Raw genomic sequence first — 22,600 nt, 5'->3', positions numbered from 1 at the left:
GCTATAAATCAATTAAGCTTTTTCAACCTGTTTCTTCCTCTATAAAATGGGGCATAATAGTAGCTATTCCCTCTTAGTTATAATTATAAACCAGGAATATGACAAACTAGATGGCATCCTGAACTTGGAGCCAGAAAAGATTTAGACTGATATTAGCTAACTGTATTATCATGGGCAAACCAGTTCATCTCTTCAAGTTTCAATTAAGAAGGTATTACAATAATTCTAATTTCAATCTTGCAAAGTGAGAAAATATAATCTCCCTTAGAGGAGGGTGTTTTGTTTTGTTTTTTTTTTTTTTTTTTTTTTGTATTTATACCTTCAGTGTCTAGAACAGTGTCTGTCTGGCATATGGTAAAAGCTTAATAAATACTTACTGATTATTATGAAGGAAAGAGAAAGAAATAAGCATTTATATAGTTGCCTGCGTGCCAGGCTCTCTGTTAAGTACATTTTTACAAATAGTATCTCATTTGATGCTCAAAACAACTCTGCAAAGGAAGTGCTATTTTATCCCCATTTTATAGTTGAGGAAACTGAGGCAAATAGAGGTTAAGTGATTTGTTTGGAGTCACATAGCTATTAAATATCTGAAGCTGGATTTGAACAGGTCTTTCTGGCACCAGCTGACTCTATGAGATGAAGCAATCTTTAAGTGCTATATAAATGTCAGCTATTTCAGCCTTGCATATCATGGGACACAAGCTTGCAAGAGAAAAATGAGTAATTTATCTTTTTCAAGGTGATAGAGTTGAGAAGAAAGAATCTTGAAAGTTCAACAAGAGTAAGTCTGATGATAGTGTCAGGGGGACAATCCACTCTCCATTGCTCTTGGGATGAGTTCAAATTTGTTCCCAAAAAAGCAAAAGTTATTTGCTTCCAACTGATCTGCAACAGGAAGCAAAAACAAAAAACACAGGAAGCAAGTCTGCCAACCTTACTTTGTCTGGCAAACCTAATGCTCTCACTCTCCCTACCCTCATATGGGATTACTTATGGGGGCTGTAGGTAATTGGAGCTAGAGAAAGGAGATACTGGATTTTCTCTTAGTTCTTTATAAACTATAATTTTAAATAACAATGATAAAAATCGTTCATGGGGGGGCAAAGTGTTTGGTTTTTAATATGTTTGTTTCACAGAAACAGTAACTACAACAGTCAATGAAAGGCATCAAATTACCTTTTAAAGATGACTACTGGTTCTACTTGTTCTTCTAGAAGAAGAAAGGAAGGAAAGAAATAAAAAAAGAAGGAAGGAAGAAAAAAGGAAGAAAGGAAGGAAAAGAGAGAGAAGGAGGGCAAAAAGTAAAAAAAGGAAACAGAAGAAAGAAAAATAAAGAAGGAAGGAAGAAAGGAGGGGAAAGAAAGAAAAAGGAAGGAGGAAAAAAGGAAAGGTGGGAAAGAGGAAAGAGAGAAGGAAATAAATTCCAAGAGTTCCACTGGCTCCAGAGTCAAAGGAAAAATAAAATCATTCTTATTTCTTATGTGTCTAATGGAAAGAACATTAGCTCTGGAGTCAAAAGATCTGTGTACAGTATAAGTTCCAGATATGTTCTTTGACACTGAATAAGTTACTTAACTTATTGGAGCTTCTGTTGTCTCTTTGGTCAAATGGGATTAATAGTAATTGTATTATTCTCCTTGAACATTTGTTTTGAAGATCAAATGAATTTATGACCAGAAAATCCTTTCATTAACTATAAAATGCTTTAATAAATGCAGGTTGTATTCACCCAATTGTTCACAATGAAATAGCAGAAACCTCAATAGTAATAGATACCCCAATATTTTTCAAGAAACCCCTAGGTTGTCTAGGCTTGAGAATGATAGTAGTCCAGATGTCAGAATATTTTAGGATTTTTGCTCTTGGGAATGATGTGGCACAAACTTGGAAAATGTGTGTGAAATAAAGGGAGTTGGGCCTGATATCTTTATTCCACTAAGCTATTCTTCAAGGATGTCTGGTTTGTCTGTCATCCAAGAGTCTGGGCTGCTATCTCACATCTGGACTTAGACAATAAGCACTTCTTAGTTTTGTGAACAGAGCAAGGGGGGTCGTTGTTAGCCCCTATTACCAAACTTCCAGCCAATCATATTGATTCCAGTCTCATGATGTCATTTACCCTGTTCTATTTTTTGTTCTGTAATCTTTAACTCCTATAAATTTACCTGTTTGCCTCTTGCTCTTTGCTCTCTTCCTCTCTTAGAATATAGCTTGTTTTAATTAGTGTTACAGTTATAATAAAACTTTTCCTCTTGACTTAGAAATTATCTAAACTTCCAAATACGTTTAGGACACCTGTGACACCAGTCTGGAACCCCAATATTATATATTTGGGGATCCCTGTACTTCTGAACCCTGATAAAAATTGGTATTTAGGTAAAAAAAACTAAAGGATAGTTCATATCTACAGAGAATGCCCTGATTATTAGTCAGATATCCCCAACTCGTTTCTCAAAGCAGGTCTTTGAATTATTTTCAACCAAATTCTCTGTTTCTCAGATATTCTAAAGTGTTCTTTGTCACTGACTACTAGGTCATCACTATTCATTTTTATTCTTCTACTGGGGATTCTCAATAATGGGGTCAGTGGGAACTTCAGAAACAAGCTCAACTAACAGCCTTTATCACTACTTCATATCCACTGTGATCCAACCAGCTCTGGTTGGTCCTCTGATTCTTATTCCATTGCCTATAAACAAATACAAACTGATTAAGTCTCTATCAGATAGATGACTCCATGTTTCTCAACATAGAACTAGAAAATCTGCCCTAGGAATGAGCCCAGAGCCATAAGAACGAAAGAAAAATTTCACACAGAGAGACAGGATAGGAATTCCCAAGATCCTTGGAGTAGGCAAAATTCCCGCTTCTGGGACTCTGGGCTGATATCATGCCTACATTTATGATGGACATAATAGCTTCTATCAACACATCGCCAGCAGAAAATTTCCTCTTCTGCTGGCCTTTATGCCTTGAATTGAAAACTGGCTCTGTCTGAGAGAAATGGAGAATGAATATAATAATCGCCCTGCCTTGCAGAGAACCCAACACCCATAGTGTCTGTCTGTCTGTCTGTCTCTCTCTCTCTCTCTCTCTCTCTCTCTCTCTTTCTCTTTCTCTCTCTCTCTCTCAGTCATCCTGACAGATACCTTTGCAGTCAGAGTTTGAGAAGTGAGCACAACTTTTGTCGGCTCCATGGAACTTTGTTTATCTTCCTGCCTCCCCAAGACTGGTTCTTAGGGAGGATTATACTTGATATCTGCCTCCAAATCTGGTGCCAAAGCTTTTTGTTCCTCTAACCTCTGCTTTCTCCCTCCCTTTTTCCTTCCCCACCACCAGAGATGTCTCTTCTATACCAAGTTTTACTCAGAGTAGGTACAATTAGGACATATCCACTACCCTATACAATACTCCATTTTTTCAGAATTAAGATTATGTTATCTGTGCTAAAAAGGAAGATTTTTGCTAGTATAGCTCAGGTATTCCTAACTTTTATTCTGTCATGGACCCTTGGCAGTCCATGAAGCTTATGGAGCATCTTAATGCATTGCCCACAAACAAATACAAACTAATTAAGCCTCTATCAGATGGACTCCATGCTCCATTGGAAATGAGCTTCATTTTACCCATAATCCTCCCCTAAGAAGTTGGGGTAGGGGCAAGGGGCTGGATATTGATATGTTTAGATAGATACTGAACATCTATTTTTATTATATCTGTGAGCTACATATTCCTTTGTAAAAGTTACTTCGTGTTAAGTGGTGAATAGTCTCTGGATAATTAAAATAGGAGGAATTTTGCTATTAGGAGTTCCTACTAAAGCAGTAAATAAAGAGACTCATAAACCTCTTTGGGGTATTTTGAGAATCTGGAAGGGTAAATATGTGACCAGCTATGTGCCAAGAAAATATGTAAAATAAAATAAGTAGAATGAATCATGTTAGAATACAGTTACTAAAATATTTTTTAAGTTCATAAATCCCAGGTTAAGAATCCTTCCCACAGATGGAGGAAAGGAAAGAAGGAAAATGGGGAGAGAGAAAGAGCATTATAGAGCCCAGAGTATAAGTATTGTAAAAAATTAAACATGATTTCTTGTTAAAATAACAAGAAAACAAAGCCATAGTATCTAATCCAAATTTTGGCCTCTGACAAAAACATCTTCTCTTTCTATCATACATTTCCCAAATGGCATCTTTAATTATTATTCTTCATAGTTCCTCATTGGTTATTTGTTGATGTGCTGCTTATACCTGCTATGCACCTGTCTATTGCTACTGTCTATATGGTATTTTCAAAAAATTCTTTGAGTACTGATATGCTCTGTGTTTCAATGTCAAATCACAATGTTGAACAAAACAGGGTGTTAAAAGATAGGCCATAACTTCCTGCCAAGATAAAGGCCTACCTCCCCACTGCTATTGTCTAGCAAAAGCTTGAGGTTTGCACCAGAACAAATAATGCTCAAAAAACTAAGTGAAAAACTACAGCTTCAGAACTACATGCAAAAATCAGCCAGAAGTCCCAATGCAATGGGAAAACAAGTGAACAGAGACAGGGTCTTTAGCTTAGAAGTTTTCTCTCTGGTGTTTGTTGTTGAATAGGGCTGTGTGATAGGGCCAGGATTCCTTCTACTGAATCAGTTCATATGCTCTTTTTCGTACTCTGCTGTGTGTGAAAATATTCTTTTTTTTTAGACTGGGTTTAAAACTAAGAATAAAAAAAATAAAATTTGTATGGATTAAAATAAATAAAAGAAGGGTCATTGTTTTTATGGGTCATTCAAAGAGCTTTGCAATTTTCTGAAGGTAATCCAGCCTTCTTTTTGTCCTCCTTTTCCATTCTAGATCCAACTTGTTATCCATCTGTACCTGGCAGCCCTAGAGATAAAGTGGTTTGTTCTGAATCAGGCTGGTTACATCCCTACCCTTCCAGATTCTCAAGATACCCCAGAGAGATTTATGAGTTTATCTTGCTTCAGCAGGAGCTCCTAATAGCAAAATTTCTTCCATTTTAGCTGCCCAGATACTATTTACCGTGTTTCCCCGATAATAAGACCTATCCCGAAAATAAGTCCTTCCCTTACTGTGTAAGATTCCTCTAAAATAAGCCCTCCCCCAAAAATAAGCCCTATTGAGATTGCTACTGTAGTGAAGATGATCCCCTGCGCTACACGCTACATTACGGTACCCTCTGTATGCACCGCCTCCCCCACCCCCACCCCCCGCCCTGGGTGAAATGCATGCCGCGCTCTGAGCTAAATCCAATCAGAGCTGCAGCAGTGAACGCGTCATCCTGTTCTTCCCCAGTGATTTGCTTGCTGGCGCCATTGAGAGCAGTGCCGTGGAGGAGAGCTGAGGCAGGACAACATAAAAACCCGGTGTGTAAGCGGGAGTGAGGGGGCATGATGGAGGATAAAAGAAGAACTCAGGGGGCATGATGGAGGATAAAAGAAGAACTCAGGGGGCATGATGGAGGATAAAAGAAGAACTCAGGGGGTATGATGGAGGATAAAAGAAGAACTCAGCCAGCACTCACCGCGCTAAAGAAATGAAGAACTTCCTTGCACAGAGAAGAATAGATCAAGTAATGATTCCTGCAGGAATGACTGCCTATCTCCAGACCCTTAATATTGAAATAAACAAGCCATTCAAGGACCATTTGCGCATGGAAGTCAATGACTACATTGAAAATAAAATGGAAAGAAATCAGCATGGAAACTTTGTGAAGCCCTGTCTGCAAGAAGTCGTGACTTGGGTGAAGAAGTCATGAGATAAAATTACTAACAGCTGTATCGCCAAGGCACTACGAGTAGGTTACCTGGAGAAGACATGTTCATTTAAAGAGAGCTATGTTGCTGGACATGACAGATTGGGTCCACTTCTTCTGAAGGAAATAGAGGCGCAAGACATCCAGGACAGAATTCAGGGTATGGACACTTATGACGATGCTGTTGAAGAAAATGACATGATCATTATTGAATAAAGGTACTTTTTTTTGTTCACATTTACCTGTTTATTAAAATTGCTGTCAATGTTCATTAAAATAAACCCTCCCCTGAAAATAAGCCCTCTGGTGTTTTTCTGTCCAAAAAAATAATAAGACAGTGTCTTATCATCAGGGAAACATGGTACTACTTAACACCAAGTTGCTTTTACAAAGGGATAATATAGTTCACAGATAAAATAAAAATAAAATGTTCAATATCTCACCCCCTACTTCTAGCCCCAACCTCTCAGGGGATGATTAAGGTTAAAATGTAGCCCATTTTCGACAGAGTGTTGATACCAATTTCAAGTCCAAAGGCAGTAGCACTGCTACTGGCTTCTGCAGAGTTGGACTCCCAAAGGTCATAGTCTATGATCATAATGAATGAATCTATGATTCATAATGAATTGTGGCCCAGTCTAGATTTCTGGATTCCTTTGCCTTTCATTTCTTGTCTTTGAAACTCCTAGTGTCGAAGACTTTATTTCCCTGCATTTACAAAGGAGAAGAATGAACATACAAGATCAAGAAGAAGAGGGGCTATATGGCTTTGAAAGAAAAAGGTGGCAGGGCCCTTTTATAGCATGGTTCTCTCATCAAAAGGAATCACTCTCCTCCTTCAGGTGCAAATTTAGTAAGATGGCTGATGAGTTATGCCTATTTGAAGTCACCAAGTTTCACCTATACAGCCAATGAGGGATGGGGTGGGAGAATACTTCTCTCAACCACATTTTTGTAGGTCAATCAGAATCAGCTATAGGATGCCTACACATGTTGTAAGCATCTCCCTCAAATCCTGAATTTGGATGATTCCATCTTAGCAAACTAATAAGGGAAAAGAGCAAAAGGAAAAGGGTCTGATTAAGCAGCTGGTTGATGAAGTGGAGAAAGCATTAGGGTTGGACTCAAGAAGACCTGAATTCAAATCTGCCCTCAGATACTTTCCCCTGGGTGAAACTAGATAAATCACTTAACTCTGTTTGCCTCAGTTTCCTTAAGGTTGTTAGGAGGATCAAATGCATCACAGTATTTCCTTACTTATTTCTTTCCCTTCCCCATATGTATGTGTCCCCATATGTATAAAATACCACAAACTCAAAAAAGTGTCTATCCAAATACATGTCATAATCTGGACAAGTAACATTCATTCACTTGATCTTTCCTGATTGGATGGCCAGACTAAGTTTTTTAAAGTGATTACAAATCTCTTCCAGAAGATTCTTCAATATGTTAGATTTGATGCAGCCAGTCACTCACAATATCATTCACAAACAATAGCAGCTGACGAACCTCTGTAATTATAGGGAATCCTTTCTCAATTTGGATTTTGAACTAGATCTCCAAAAACCATAGTGAACACCTTCTCCTTGTTTTTTTGTCTCTTGGCATTTAATAAATAAAATAAAATTAAATAATTTAAATTAATAATTTAAACAATGCTGCTTAGGATACACGTTATACTTCTTTGTACAATGCGTTCCTATTCCAAAAAGGTGCTTTTTTTTGGCTGCTGTCTCTCTCTACTTGGCAAATAAGTCAAATGTTTTGTGATAAAATATTTTGGTGCCAAAAAGAGTTTTTTGTATTTGCTCCTAGAGTCAATAGGAAGCCATTGGAGTTTATTGGTGGTGGAGGATGTGATCAAATCCACATTTTAGGGAAGTCACTACAGTGTCTGAATGGGGGATGGATTACAGTGAAGAGTTGAGGGAGACAGACCAGCATTATAGTAATCAAGGCATGAGGTGATGAGAAATTGTACTAGAGTGATGGCAGTCAGAGGTGGGAAGGAGACTTATTGGGAAGATGTTACAAATTGACAGGCCTTGACAAAAGATTGGATATGGAATTGGGGTAAGAGATAGGGAGAAATCCAGGGTGATATACTAAATTGTGTGCTGCCCTCAATAGTAATAAGGAAGGTTCAGGAGAAGGGGAGGGTTTAAGGTAAAAAGATAATGAGTTCCATTTTGGACATATATAAGATGTCTACTAGACAACCAATTTGAGATATCAGAAAGGCAATTAATTAGCGATGAGAGAATGGAAGTCAGCAGAGATGGGGGCAGAACAGATAGATTTGAGAATCATCAGCATAGAGGTGGTAATTAAATTCCTGGGAGCTGATAAGATCACCAAATGAAACAGTATAGAGGGAAAAGTGAAGAGGCCTCAAGACAGACCCCTGAAGGACATTTATAGTTAAAGGGAAAAATATGGAGGAGGATCCAGCAAAGGAGACAGAATAGCAATAATTAGATAGGTGGAAGGAGAAGCTAGAGGGAATGGTGTCCTGAAAATGTAGAGAAAAGAATTTCAAGGAGGAAAGAGTGATCAGTACTGCTGAAGGCCGTAGAGAGAGGAAGGAGGAGGAAAAGGTTTGAGGAAAAAGACATTGGATTTGGCAACTAAAAGAACACTGATATTTGTGGAAAGAGCAATTTTGATGGAATCATAAGAGTGGAACCCAAATTGTAAGGGCTTAAGAAAGAAATGAGAAGAGAGAAAGGGGAAATACCTATTGTAGACAACATTTTTGAGAAGTTTAACTGTAATTGGCATAAAAAATATAGGACAATAATTAGCAGGAAAGGGTTAAATGAGGGTGTTTTTTTTTTTTCCAAATAGGAGAGACATGATGTTGTAGGTGGTAGGAAATGAGTCAGTACAGAGGGAGAGATTGAAAATAAGTGAAAGAAAGGGGATGATAGAGAGGACAGTCTATTGGAGGAGATGAGATGAAATGGGATTACTTCAACAAATAGAGTTAGTCTTGGTAAGGAGTAAAACCATTTCATCATATGAGATAGGGGTGAAGGAGACATCTGTAGCAGAAGGTATCAGAATGATGAGGTAATAAGAGGGGAAAAGAGGAAGCTTGTAGCAAATGGCCTCAAATTTTTCTGTAAAATAGGACCCAGTTGAGAGAAAGTGGGGGGAGGGAAGTCATGGAAGGTTTGAGGAGAGATCAAAAGTCCCCGTGGAGGTTATGTAACATAACTTTGTCTCGAACCTAGTCATAGTGGCTGCATGATTTTAGATTACTAAACAGTCAAATTAATGTATAAAGATGTAAGGGATTAGCTAATGTGAGGTCCAGCTCTCAGAGCAGTGGGCTTTGCCTGCTATCAGATCATAGATTAGTGAATCTACTTCTAAAATATATAGAAGTATTTCATAGCATGTACAGGTACTCCATGATAATTTTTTCTAAGTTTACTATGTAATAAAGAAGTTTTTCAATTGGCTGCTGAGCCACGACTGAAAACATCCATGAAAAGATTTGGTGGAGAAACCTGGTCTCTCTCTTACCTGGTGGCCAATGAAGCAAGGACCACTGTTAAGTCTTTGGGTGAGGGAGGGATCTCAAGTGCTTATCTCCTCATCTGCAGCTTCTGTGAAGCTATGATTTATGTGGTGTTGCCACTTACTGTCTCTGTTGTATCTCATTCTTTCCAGCTCTTATATGAATGAGTATAAGAGCTAGAGTAGACTGGACTAAGACTTTGAGAACTTCAAAAGTTTGGTGGAAGAGCTACCAGAGGTCTGGCAATTCACACTGCTTAAACCCTGAGAGAGAGATTTAGACACCTTGGAGGTCCAACCTGCTAGTGTATGTATGTAGAGGTCCAAAGAGCCCAGAGTCTTGTATACATGATCCCCAAAATGGATTATTCTTAGCACCCTCTATCCCATCTCACCTCTCTGTCATCATCAATGAAGAAAAAGATGGGGGCTTCATAGGAATGGAGATGAATGAGACAGAAGGTGAAACATTCTCAAGAAGTCTAAGAGACTAGATCTAAGTCATGTGATCCCTATTCCCAGAGCTGGAAGATCAGGTCTTGGCAGGAAGGTTGCAGGAAGTCACATGATTTCTAGGCCTAGAGGTCTCTAAAGATCAGACATTAAGTCAGTGAAAGGAAGTGACAGAAAGTGACTTGACCCACAGGAAGCAGATAACATTGGTGACCATTGGTCAATAAAGCTTACTTCCTTTTAGTCTGTCCAATGAAAAGGATTGGTCTTTTGTTATTTATCCAGTTTTACTGCTTCTGACTTGCCTGACAAGGAGCATATATTGAGAACTGAGATTCCCCTGCGTGTGTTTGGGCCTCTCCCTGCAGGGACTAAATAAATGCTTCCTCTTTGTACTTGAAGATATCTCTGATTAGTTAATTTGGGGAAGGGGGTCTAGCACCTGTCCCACACAAAGACTTCTGGTGTGTGCTTTTTTTTTTTTGTTTAATGTACCATGACCAATGAATTTACCAAATAGCCAACCTGCTTGTAGTGAATGTCTCAATTCAGCTGGAATGGCTCACCTAAATCATATTCATTTCTTTGTCATACTTAGAGCCTTTCCAGCATGATAAAATCTGCCTCAGACACTTAACACTTCCTAGCTGTGTGACCCTGGGCAAGTCACTTAACCCCAATTGCTTCACCAAAGAAAAAAATTTAATTAAAAAAAAAGAACATATGGCCAATCTTTTCAACAATGAGATGATTCAAGGCTATTCCAATAAATGGATTAGTGATAAAAAAAGCCATTTGCTTTCAGAGAGAACTATGGAGGGTGAATGTGGATCATCAAAGAATAGCATTTTCACCTTTTTTGTGGTTGCTATTTGCTTTTTTTTTTCTTGTTTTTTTTTTTTTTCCTTTTTGATCTAATGTTTCTTGTGCAGCATGACAAATATGGAAATATGTTTGGAAGAATAACACATGTTTAAACTATATCGGATTGCTTGGGTAGAGAGAGGGGGGAAAAACTTGGAAGATAAGATTTTGCAGAGATAAATGCTGAAAACGATCTTTACATGTATTTGGAAAAATAAAATACTATTAAAAAAAAAAAAAGAATCCATGGCCACATACATGATACAAATGAAATAACAGAGTAGGACTTTGAGGAGACTATTAAATATTAAAGCATAATAATAGGATAGTGACTGTTCCTAGAACCATTTCTATCTGAAATCCATCAAAAAATATAAGAATAAAAAGACAATAATTTCAATAAACTCATATTTATATAATATTTCATTATTTATGACTTTGTTCACATCACCTTGCAAGACAGGTTGTACAAATATTAGTATTCCCATTTTATAGATGAAGAAATAGACTCTTGCGAGGTAAGATGATGTATAGGTACAAAAAAGAATAAGCATGAGTTAGGACTTAAATCTAAGACTTCTCACTCTAATTCTAGAATTCCTTTGATTGCAACACACTTAAAAGACCATAGATAAAATTTCCCCAAAAGAATTCTCTGACTAAAGAGCCTCAAATCCTAGAGCTTAATGTTGTATCAGGACATGCCCAGAATCCAAATGGTCGGCCTCAAATGCCTAAAATTGTCTTCAGAATCAGCCTTCTTCTATACATGATGCCTTCTCTGCCTTGCCCCTCCTATGTTTATTTAAAAGAGTCAGCTGTCATGGATTAAGTAATAACAAAGAAATCAGAGGTCCATTCAAACCAAAGGCAAAACTCATAACTGTTAGTGACTCCTTAGAAACCACAAAAGAAACCAAACCTCTAAAAGGAACAAGAAAAATGAAATTAAGACACTGAGCAAAGTACAAGAAGAAACTCCAAAACAGAAACAGAATCTCTCCCCCCTTCAAAAAAAAAAAAAAAAAAATCAAGCCAATGGAAAAATGAAGGTTGAGCTAGTATCAGTTTCGGGGTAAATACTGAGAGAAGCTGGAATAATTAAGAGACAATCCTCAAACCCATTTTGGCATTCCTTTGTGAGCAAGTAGCTGGAAGAAGTTAGAAGGAAATAGAAATTATGCCTCCAGGGGGTTAGAAGGAAAAAGAAAAAAGAGAAGTCAGCAAACATCTTGATTCTCATTCACTTGAAAATTTCTCTTTTCGAATTTTTGAAGTATACTGGTAGAAGTATACTGGAGACAGCATCAGCCCAGTTATTTCTTTTTTTTTTTTCTTTCTTTTTTTTTTTTTTTTTTTTTTTTTTTTTTTTTTTTTGCTGAGGCATTTGGGGTTAAGTGATTTGCCCAGGGTCACATGGCTAGGAAGTGTTAAGTGTCTGGGATCAAATTTGAACTCAGGTCCTCCTGACTTCAAGGCTGGTGCTCCATCCACTGCACCACTTAGCTGCTCCAGCCCAGTTATTTCTATGAGGAAATCCCGATCTGGATGGGAGAGTTGCTATTTCCTTTGATCCTCTGGATCTCAAAAGCAGAAGTTTGCCTTCATCATCAAGGGAGGATGGTAGTCTCCCGAGTCTAGGATAAATACTGCTTTTTCAACTGGCAAATACTGTTTGCAAATTGTAGGGGAGGAGCACAATGGAATGTTTATTTCACAGTTAATAAAAGAGGAGGAAGTACTTTCTGAATTTCTATATAAGTTCTTTCTTGATATCCCTAGTTGTTAATGATTCCCTCCACACTCAATTTTGTATTTATCTTTTATCTATTTGTGTATATATATATATGTGCATATATATATAAGCTATGTGTGTGTATAATATACATTATATATGTTCAGTATATACGCAATACATTCTTATATATGTATACAGATATGCGCACACACACACACACACACATATATATACATATGCTAGGGATACATCTTTGTATTCCTGACCTCTGGGAATATATATTTTATGGGAGGGAAATAACATGTATACCAAATATTTATACAGATTTATAATTCATATATATTTATTAATTTATAATATAATGCATAGAACATTTATTCATCTATAATAATTTATACATTTATATTATATATACATAAATTTGGCATGCATGTTATTTCTATTGTAAAATATCAGGACAGTTTTCCTTGATAATTTCTTGAAATATGAAGTCCAGGCTCTTTTTTTGAATGGGTATGGGTATGGAAATCTATCTTACACTGCAGGAAAATAGGAGGGGAATAGGATATAAGAAGTGGGGAGAGTGATTATAAAAGAGCATATATTGGGGGACGGAGTGGTTTGTAGCAAAACACTTTTGAGGAGGTACATGGTGAAAGGAAATACAATTAGCAATAATAATTCTAAAAAGAATTTTGAAACAAGTTTCTCTGATAAGGTTTCATTTCTCAAACACAGAGGGAACTAAGTTATAGAGGGAACTATTTATAAAAAATAAAAAAATAAAAGCCATGCCCCAAATGATAAATGATCAAAAGATCTATGCCCAAAGGGTTATAAATTTATGCATATCATTTGATCTAACAACACCACTACTAGGAATCCCCAAAGAGATTTTTTATTAAAGCTTTTTATTTTCAAAACATATGCATGATGGACCCACACTTAACACCATATACCAAGATAAGATCAAAATGGGTCTATGACCTAGGCATAAAGAACGAGACTATAAATAAATTAGAGGAACATAGAATAGTTTATCTCTCAGACTTGTGGAGGAGAAAGAAATTTGTGACCAAAGATGAACTAGAGACCATTACTGATCACAGAATAGAAAATTTCGATTACATCAAATTAAAAAGCCTTTGTACAAATAAAACTAATGCAAACAAGATTAGAAGGGAAGCAACAAACTGGGAAAACATTTTCACAGTTAAAGGTTCTGATAAAGGCCTCATTTCCAAAATATATAGAGAACTGACTCAAATTTATAAGAAATCAAGCCATTCTCCAATTGATAAATGGTCAAAGGATATGAACAGACAATTTTCAGAGGATGAGATTGAAACTATTACCACTCATATGAAAGAGTGTTCCAAATCATTATTGATCAGAGAAATGCAAATTAAGACAACTCTGAGATACCACTACACACCTGTCAGATTGGCTAAGATGACAGGAAAAAATAATGATGAATGTTGGAGGGGATGCGGGAAAACTGGGACACTAATGCATTGTTGGTGGAGTTGTGAACGAATCCAACCATTCTGGAGAGCAATCTGGAATTATGCCCAAAAAATTATCAAAATGTGCATATCCTTTGATCCAGCAGTGTTTCTATTGGGCTTATATCCCAAAGAAATACTAAAGAAGGGAAAGGGACCTGTATGTGCCAAAATGTTTGTAGCAGCCCTGTTTGTAGTGGCTAGAAACTGGAAAATGAATGGATGCCCATCAATTGGAGAATGGCTGGGTAAATTGTGGTATATGAATGTTATGGAATATTATTGTTCTGTAAGAAATGACCAGCAGGATGAATACAGAGAGGCTTGGAGAGACCTACATGAACTGATGCTAAGTGAAATGAGCAGAACCAGGAGATCATTATACACTTCGACAACGATATTGTATGAGGACATATTTTGATGGAAGTGGATTTCTTTGACAAAGAGACCTGAGTTTCAATTGATAAATGGCGGACAAAAGCAGCTACACCCAAAGAAAGAACACTGGGAAACGAATGTGAACTATCTGCATTTTTGTTTCTCTTCCCGGATTATTTATACCTTCTGAATCCAATTCTCCCTACGCAACAAGAGAACTGTTCGGTTCTGCAAACATATATTGTATCTAGGATATACTGCAACATATCCAACATATAAAGGACTGCTTGCCATCTAGGGGAGGGGGTGGAGGGAGGGAGGGGAAAAAAAATCGGAACAGAAATGAGTGTAAATATAATGTAATTATTAAATAAAAAAATTTATAAAAAAAAAAAAAAAAAAAAAACATATGCATGGAAAATTTTTCAACACTGACCCTTGCAAAACCTTGTGCTTCAAATTTTTTCCACCTTCCTCCCATCTTCTCCCCTAGATGGCAAATAATCTAATATATGTTAAACATGGTAAAAAAAAAAAAAAATATATATATATATATATGTGTTAAATCCAATATATGCATACATATTTATACAATTATCTTGCTGTCCAAGAAAAATCAGATCAAAAAAGAAAAAAATGAGAAAGAAAACAAAATTCAGGCAAACATCAACAAAAAGAGTGAAAATACTATGTTGTGATCCACACTCAGTTCCAAATCCCACAGTCCTCTCTTTGGCTGTAGATGGCTCTCTTCATCACAAGATCATTGGAACTAGTCTGAATCATCTTAGTGCTGAAAAGAGATATGTTCATCAGAATTGATCATTATTTAATCTTGTTGTTGCTGTGTACTGATCTCTTGGTTCTGCTCATTTCACTCAGCATCAGTTCATATAAGTCTCTCCCAGTCTTTCTGAAATCATCCTGATGATTGTTTCTTATAGAACAATAATATTCCATAACATTCATATACCATAACTTATTTAGCCATTCTCCAACTGATGGGCATCTACTCAGTTTCCAGTTTCTTGCCACTACAAAAATGGCTGCCACAAACATTTTTGCACATGTGGATTTTTTAAGTACAAAAATATTTATAGCAGCCCTCTTCTCAGGGTAAAAAACTGGAAATTGAAAGACTATCTGTAAATTGGGGAATGGCTAAATAAATTATGGCATGTGATTATGATGCAATGTTATTGTTTTATGGGAAAAGATAAGCAGGATATTCTCAGAAAAAAAAACAAAACCCGGAAAATCCTCCATGAACTCAAGCAAAGTGAAATGTACTACATACAAAGTAATAGCAATGTTCTGGGATGATTAATTGTAAATGTCTTTGCTATTCTTGGCAGTATAATGATCCAAGACTACTCTGAAGGACTTATGATGAAAAACCCTATCCATACTCAGAGAAGGAAGTGATTGTTTCTGAATGTAAATTGAAAAATATTCTTTCTCTCTCTCTCTCTCTTTCTTTGTCTCTCTCTCTCTCTCTCTCTCTCTCTCTCTCTCTCTCTCTCTCTCTCTCTCTCTCTCTCTCTCTCTCCCCCTTGCTCCTTCATACTTTTTTTTTTTGAGGATTTTTTTTAGGGTAGGAGATTTATGTTTTCTTTCACAACATGACTTTTATGGCAATGTTTTACATAACTTCCTATGTGGTTTCTTAATGGGGATTGGAGGTGAGGATAAAAGAAAAAAATCTAAAAATCAAAAGTTTTCTTTTTAAATGTAAAAAAACCCCAACCTTTAAATGTTTCTGGGGGAAAATATTAAATAAAGAAAAAAAAAGAATCACAAAGAGATCACCACCATCAGTCCCAGTCCAACCAGTTAAGCATACAATAATCTCCTCTATAGCATTCCTTAAAAGGCCATTTTCCAGTTTATTTGAAAACTTCAAGGGATAAAAAACTCACTATTTTGCAAAACAGAGCCAAAGGGAATGAGGAAAGGATGCATAAGACAAACTACATACTCCACAATTTCTCCCATTCTGTTTTGACTTCTTTTAAATTCTTAGAATGTTCTTCTTTATGGTGGCTCAAAATCTGCCTTCTTTTAACTTCTATTCATTGGTCATGGTCCTGCCCTCTTAGGTCAAGAACAAAAAAACCTTCTTCCACATAGATATGCTCTACATATTTGAAGATGACTCTCTTGCCTCCTACTTTACCCCAGATCCTTTCTCTACTCTGGTTATCGTCTGGACACACTTCTTCATCTGATCTTGTCTTTCCTACTTCACAGAGTTTTTGTGAGAATCAAAGTTGTAAGGCCTTCATTACAAAGTGCTTTGCAAAACAAAGGATGAAGAGAGAGCATCAATGTTGACTATTGTTATTATATCTCAGATTTCTGTGGTGAGGATGGTATTTTCCTCACCACAATCTTTTCAGAGAAAGAGTACAGGAAGCCCTGTGATATCCAGCTTAAAATGGTGGATAACTGGTTGGCCAGCTTTAGTATCACCAAAGCCAAATGGCACCAGTATCAATTCCTTTCACCCCTATTCTTCAGAGACTTCTCCTCAGCTCATTTTCTTTATAGACATCTCTAGATATGTCTAGCAATAGTCACGATTCACATATTCTCTCTCTGTCTCTGTCTCTCTCTTTCATTGGCTCTGTACCTCCCCTCTAACTTGGCTTCCACTGGTGAGGAGTGGGTGTGTTAAAGTCTTCTGTCTCTTTAATAGAAAAAGCTTCTCTGTAACTTTCTTCCAGCCTTGTCTCTTGAAACAGATAATCAAATTGGCTAGTACTGATGGCTACCAGTTTTTCTATCAAATAACTGAGATAGAATAGAACTGGAAGAGTTATCAGGGAAATATATGTTGAGTTGTTACATTTTAAATTTTTATTTATTATTTTTATTGAAGTTTTTTATTTTCAACACATATGCAAGTTTTTGTTTTTCTTCCCGGGTTATTTTTACCTTCTGAATCCAATTCTCCCTGTGTAACAAGAGAACTGTTTGGTTCTGCAAACATATATTGTATCTAGGATATACCGCAACATATTTAACATATATAGGACTACTTTGCCATCTAGGGGAGGGGGTGGAGGGAGGGAGGGGAAAAATTGGAACAGAAACGAGTGCAAGGGATAATGTTGTAAAAAAAAAAAAATTACCCTGGCATGGGTTCTGGCAGTAAAAAGTTATTATAAAATTAAAAAAATAAACCATATGCCAGGATAATTTTTCAATATTGACCTTTGAAAAACTTTATGTTCCAATTTCCCTCACCCTTTTCCTTCACCCCCTCCCCTAGATGGCAAGTAATCCAATATATGTTAAACATGGTAAAAATATATGTTAAAGTGGCTACTCTTTTGACTAGCAGCCAGAGGGGACAGAAGGATAGAAGTAAATAATGAGGCAGATAAATAAGAAAACAGGCATTTTCTGATTAAGTTGGGGCAATTGCTCTAAAAAGTCTCACTCGATATGCCTTCTGTTTATCAATTTCTGGCAATCTGACTAACAACCCCTTCAATTAACAGTCCTACTAGTCTATCCTAGTTGCCTACAAAGAGTCCCAATCTAAGACACTGGGGTATACAGCCCTAAGCCTTGTCAACCCTGCTCTCTGTGGATAGACAAGAAGATAAATTCCAGAGCCTTGTATTTCTCCCAGTATATCTTCCCATGTCTAGTTCAGCATCATAGCTTCTTTGGGAAATCTGGAAAGGGAAGTGTATATTCAAAAATATATCTCTTCTACAACTGATGACCCCGAGGTAATACCACAAGAATTTAAAAATGGAGAGTTGGAGTGGGGTAGATATAAAAAAGAGGGAACAGAAAGAATGGAATTAGATGATCTCCCAGTCCCTTTTAGTTCTGCAATTCTACATCCTACATCCAAGTCTATGGAACATAACTAAGGTAAATAGTGATCCAATACTTAAGTTGTGATCACAAAATGCCCATCAGTTTTAGAAGCTCCAGATGTGAAGTTGTCTTCAGAGATCTTAATCCAGTGATCCAGATAGAAATTTTAGAACTTTGAGTATTAAAATAATTTTTTATTAAAGCTTTTTATTTTCAAAACATAAGCATAATTTTCAACATTTATCTTTGTAAAACCTGAATATTAAAATAACTGATAGTTTTCAGTTTTCTAATTTGATTTAAAGACCTTTCTGCCATAACCAGAACACTCTGAGGATGTATATAAATGATCTAATAAAATAGCGTTGGGGCTTTTTTTTTAAACAGAATCATAGAATTTTAGATCTGGGAAGTACCTTAGAGGTCATCACTTTGCATTTCATTTATTTAAAGTAAGAGAGAGAAAAATCCAGAGCTCTTTTCCTCATAGTCATTCAGTTCCAAAACTTCCTAAAAAGAGATCTTCAGTATTTTCTTAAAGTAGGATTGGCCTGAATAAAGTAAACTTATCTTCTACTGTCTCTATTTTTCTTTAATTCTAATAAGATTTTATCCTGTATTTTAATTTATTACAATTACATTTTAAAGTCTGAAAGAATGTTAGATATTCTCTGTCTTTACATCTCCCCCTCAGGGTTGTAGGAACAGATTCCTGAGGAGTCGGGGTTCTTCAATTACTATTGGCTAAAGCCCCCATTCTGATGTGTTCTCCCCAGCATTAATCACCTTTACAGTTAGTATTTTCCTTATATTATAGATTGATCTAATGATTAACACCTCCATATCATTTGACCAATTGACATCAGTGAGCATTTACAAAAGGAATGTTTTACTGGGAAAATATAACAAGAACAGAAGAATAAATACATTCTTCTAGACCGGGGGATACATTGTCCCCCTATAGTACCTTAATCCCTGAGGATAGAAGGCACAAACTTAAAGCAGTTGCTCCAAAGTTTTCACCCCACTAAATTAACCTCTGAAAGTAAAGCTGATGGATGGAACCAATATGTTACTTGCAGAAAATGGTGTCACATGTGGCTCTCTTCAATAATGAGATGATTCAAACTAGTTCCAAATGTTCTGTGATGAAGAGAGCTATCTACACCCAGAGAAAAGACTGTGGGAACTGAGTATGGCTCACAACATAGCATTTTCACTTTTTTGTTGTTGTTGTTTGCTTGTGTTTTATTTTGCTTCACTTATTCTCTTGGGCAGCATTATAAATTGTATAAAAATGCATATACTGGATTTAACATATATTTCTACCATGTTTAACATATATTGGATTACTTGCCATCTAGGGGAGGGCATGGGAGAAGGGGGGGGATTAGAACCCAGGGTTTTGCAAGGGCTAATGCTGAAGAATTGTCCACGTATATGTTTTGAGAAATAAAGAGCTTTAATTAAAAAAAGAAAGAAAGAAAATGGTGTCACATCCCCTTACTCTTTTCCAAAGTTTCAATGGGTGTACAACATTGCCTATAATGTTAGATTTGTTTGATGTGTTGATAGGTTTTGCTGATTTTTAGAGCTTCCTTTTAAAAATTATTTTATTATAAGGGAGTTATATCATTCACTAGAAAGGGAGATGGAGGAGCGGTACAAGAGAAATTTAAATAATATAAAAATGAAAGATATTTTTTAAAAATATTGAAATAAAAAGAAAATGGTGTCTTGGCTGCCACTGATAGACTGGATCGTACAGATCATGCCTCACTGGGCTTGGTTACTGTCAAACTCTGGACTTTAGCTCCTGGACCTCCTGAGATCTCAAAAGATCGCAGCCTAATTCAGTCCATCTCCAACATACATGCACCTAAGTTAAAAAACAAATGTAAAGAAACAGGACAGCACACTTACATGCTAATTATACAGAGCAATTACTTATTGGCAGCTAGCATCAAGAGCCCACACCAATGCTATCTCTCCTACCCATATTCTTAAGGCAATCCTTGTCTCGGGTCACCACCAAGAAAGAGAGTAATCAGGCCAGTTGGTGCCTTTTCTACGTGTACTCCGTTCCAACTCAGCAGCCAACTAAAAAAGATAGCAGTCATAAAATATCTATACATGCTCTCAAGTGGAAAGTAGTTTCCCTCTATTCCTTGTCATCACATACTATGGGAATTAGGCTCACTGAACCTCCACTTTTACACCCTTGTTACATTTCAGTGAGGAAACCAAGAGGTTAACTTGTACAAGGTCACAGAGCAAGTTAGTGTTCACACAAAAACTAGGTTCTAAGTCACCTTACTCCTTAAGCTTTAATCCTTCACCATATTGCCTTTCAGTTATCTCACTTTGAATAAAATATACCTGTGAGTAAAAGTCAGAAAACAGATATACCCAGATGGAGTATCACTCCTCTCAAAAAACAAAAACAAAACTGAAAGACAACCATTAGCCCTCTTAACTAAATTCCTCTCCCCACCAAAAAAAAATCTTTGTAGAGTAAAAAAAAAAAAAGTGAAGTCACAAAGATCATTGTCTTCTTTATTTTCAAAATAATTAACTTCCCTATTTAACTGATTTGGAGCTGCAAATTTTACAGATCTAAAGTATTTAACCTTAGCTGGTTTAAGGTAGCTAAGATACAAAGGTTGGAAAATTTTGGGGAAAATTTCTTCTTTGTATAACAGAAACCCACTAAGAGGTTTTGCTTAAAATTTCCAAGTTTGGATAGGGACCAAGTATGGAAAATTTTGCCTCTAAAGAACTGGTGAAGACTTTTTAAAGTTACAGTTTTAAATCTACACTTTACCTTCATAAATAAAAATAAATGTAAAGGAAGTAAATGAATTTAGTTGAGTCACTGGGGATAAGAGTGATACAGTGGCCAAAGGTTAGAATGATTAGATCATTTCAGCTCTACTATGTATTCCCTATGTGACCTTAAGGGAAGTCAGTCACTTACCTTCTTTAAGTCTCAAAGAAGCTTAGATGATATGATTTCTAATCATTTTTAGTTCCAAGTACTACAATCCTGTTTTTTTCTGGGTCTCAATTTCCCCATATGTAAAATTTTGAGATTAGGCTAAATCTCTAAGGTCTTTTCAAATTTTAAGTCTAATGAGATCATATCTATTTAACTTTATAAAGTACCTGAAGAGCTTTATTTAAAGGCAATGAATTTGTTCCATGATGATGTTTTATTTGTCTCCTTTCCTTGTATAGAAATATTTCAAACCTCCAATATGGTTAGCATATAGACTATCTAGTTTTTAACCTAAGATCCATGAACTTAACAATATATACTGATATGAATTTCAATATAGTTCCTTTAATACTTTTTTTAAAAGAAAAAAGGAAGCTCTAAAAAATCAGCAAAACCTATCAACACATCAAACAAATCTAACATTATAGGCAATGTTGTACACCCATTGAAACTTTGGAAAAGAGTAAGGGGATATGACACCATTTTCTTTCTTTCTTTTTTTAATTAAAGCTCTTTATTTCTCAAAACATATATGTGAACAATTCTTCAGCATTACCCCTTGCAAAACTCTGGGTTCTAATCCCCCCCCCCTTCTCTCATGCCCTCCCCTAGATGGCAAGTAATCCAATATATGTTAAACATGGTAGAAATATATGTTAAATCCAATTTAATCCTTTAATAATATTATTATTAATAATAAAGGAAATAATTCCTTTAATTAATTCCATTAATATTAATGTAATTTTATGCAGAAAAATTCTTCTGAGAAAAGATTCATAGGTTTCATCAGACTACCAAAGGAATGCATGGCATCCCAAAGATTAAGAACTTTAGTATAGAAGGACAAAATAAATTTTTGGACAAAATAAATTAAATTAAAATTTGTTTTTCATTTTATAGACAGGAAGACTAGGGCTGTTACCAAGGTCACAGAATTATAGATTCACATAAAGGGACAACTGCTGAAAGTATAGAACCTGGAATACTTTTCTTCCCTGTTCTATATCCAAAGTGTGATGACCACATATTTAAAATCAGCCGGAGTCAGGAATTCAGGTTAAGGGAAAAATCTTCAATTTTTATTCTCAGTAGAGGTGAAGAAGGATTGCCATAGCAATATGGGCAAGAAGCATTGTGATAGCAATATGGGCAAGAAAGATTGCAATAGCAATATGGGCAGAAAGGAAGCCAGCTAGCAGAGGGGGATCTGAGGTGAAGGGCTGTCGCGATAGCAATACGTGCAGCTGTGTCAAGACGCCAGCCAGCAGTCTCTCTTTTCACTTCCCTTTCCACTCCCCTGCCTCCACCCACCAAAATCGTCATTTCCTATACAACATCAGGACTTGTACAAAAAGTGGGCGGGGGCTATTCTTTCTCCAAGTATATATATTAATAGAGTATGGTCCAATTACTATTTAGCCTCACATGCTTAGGACCTCAGTGCATCAACTCGAGCCTCAGCCCATTATACCAAAGCACTGTTCTGTACCTGATACATGATTAGATACTTCTCATTAGGGAAATTAGACC

General features: G+C 36.3%; 1 long non-coding RNA gene across 2 annotated transcripts in view; it reads right to left on the bottom strand.

The window, feature by feature from the left end:
* LOC127544351 (uncharacterized) overlaps positions 1-22,600 on the bottom strand; it is an 86,785-nt gene that overhangs the window by 35,609 nt on the left and 28,576 nt on the right. For both annotated transcript variants that reach the window (XR_007949429.1, XR_007949428.1), the window contains one exon: positions 5,824-5,953. This is a non-coding gene — a long non-coding RNA (uncharacterized LOC127544351). The remainder of the gene's footprint in view (positions 1-5,823; positions 5,954-22,600) is intronic.

The sequence above is a fragment of the Antechinus flavipes genome, chromosome 1, assembly GCF_016432865.1.
Source record: "Antechinus flavipes isolate AdamAnt ecotype Samford, QLD, Australia chromosome 1, AdamAnt_v2, whole genome shotgun sequence".
Classification (NCBI taxonomy): Eukaryota; Metazoa; Chordata; class Mammalia; order Dasyuromorphia; family Dasyuridae; genus Antechinus; species Antechinus flavipes.
This window is presented reverse-complemented; position numbering and strand designations above follow the sequence as displayed.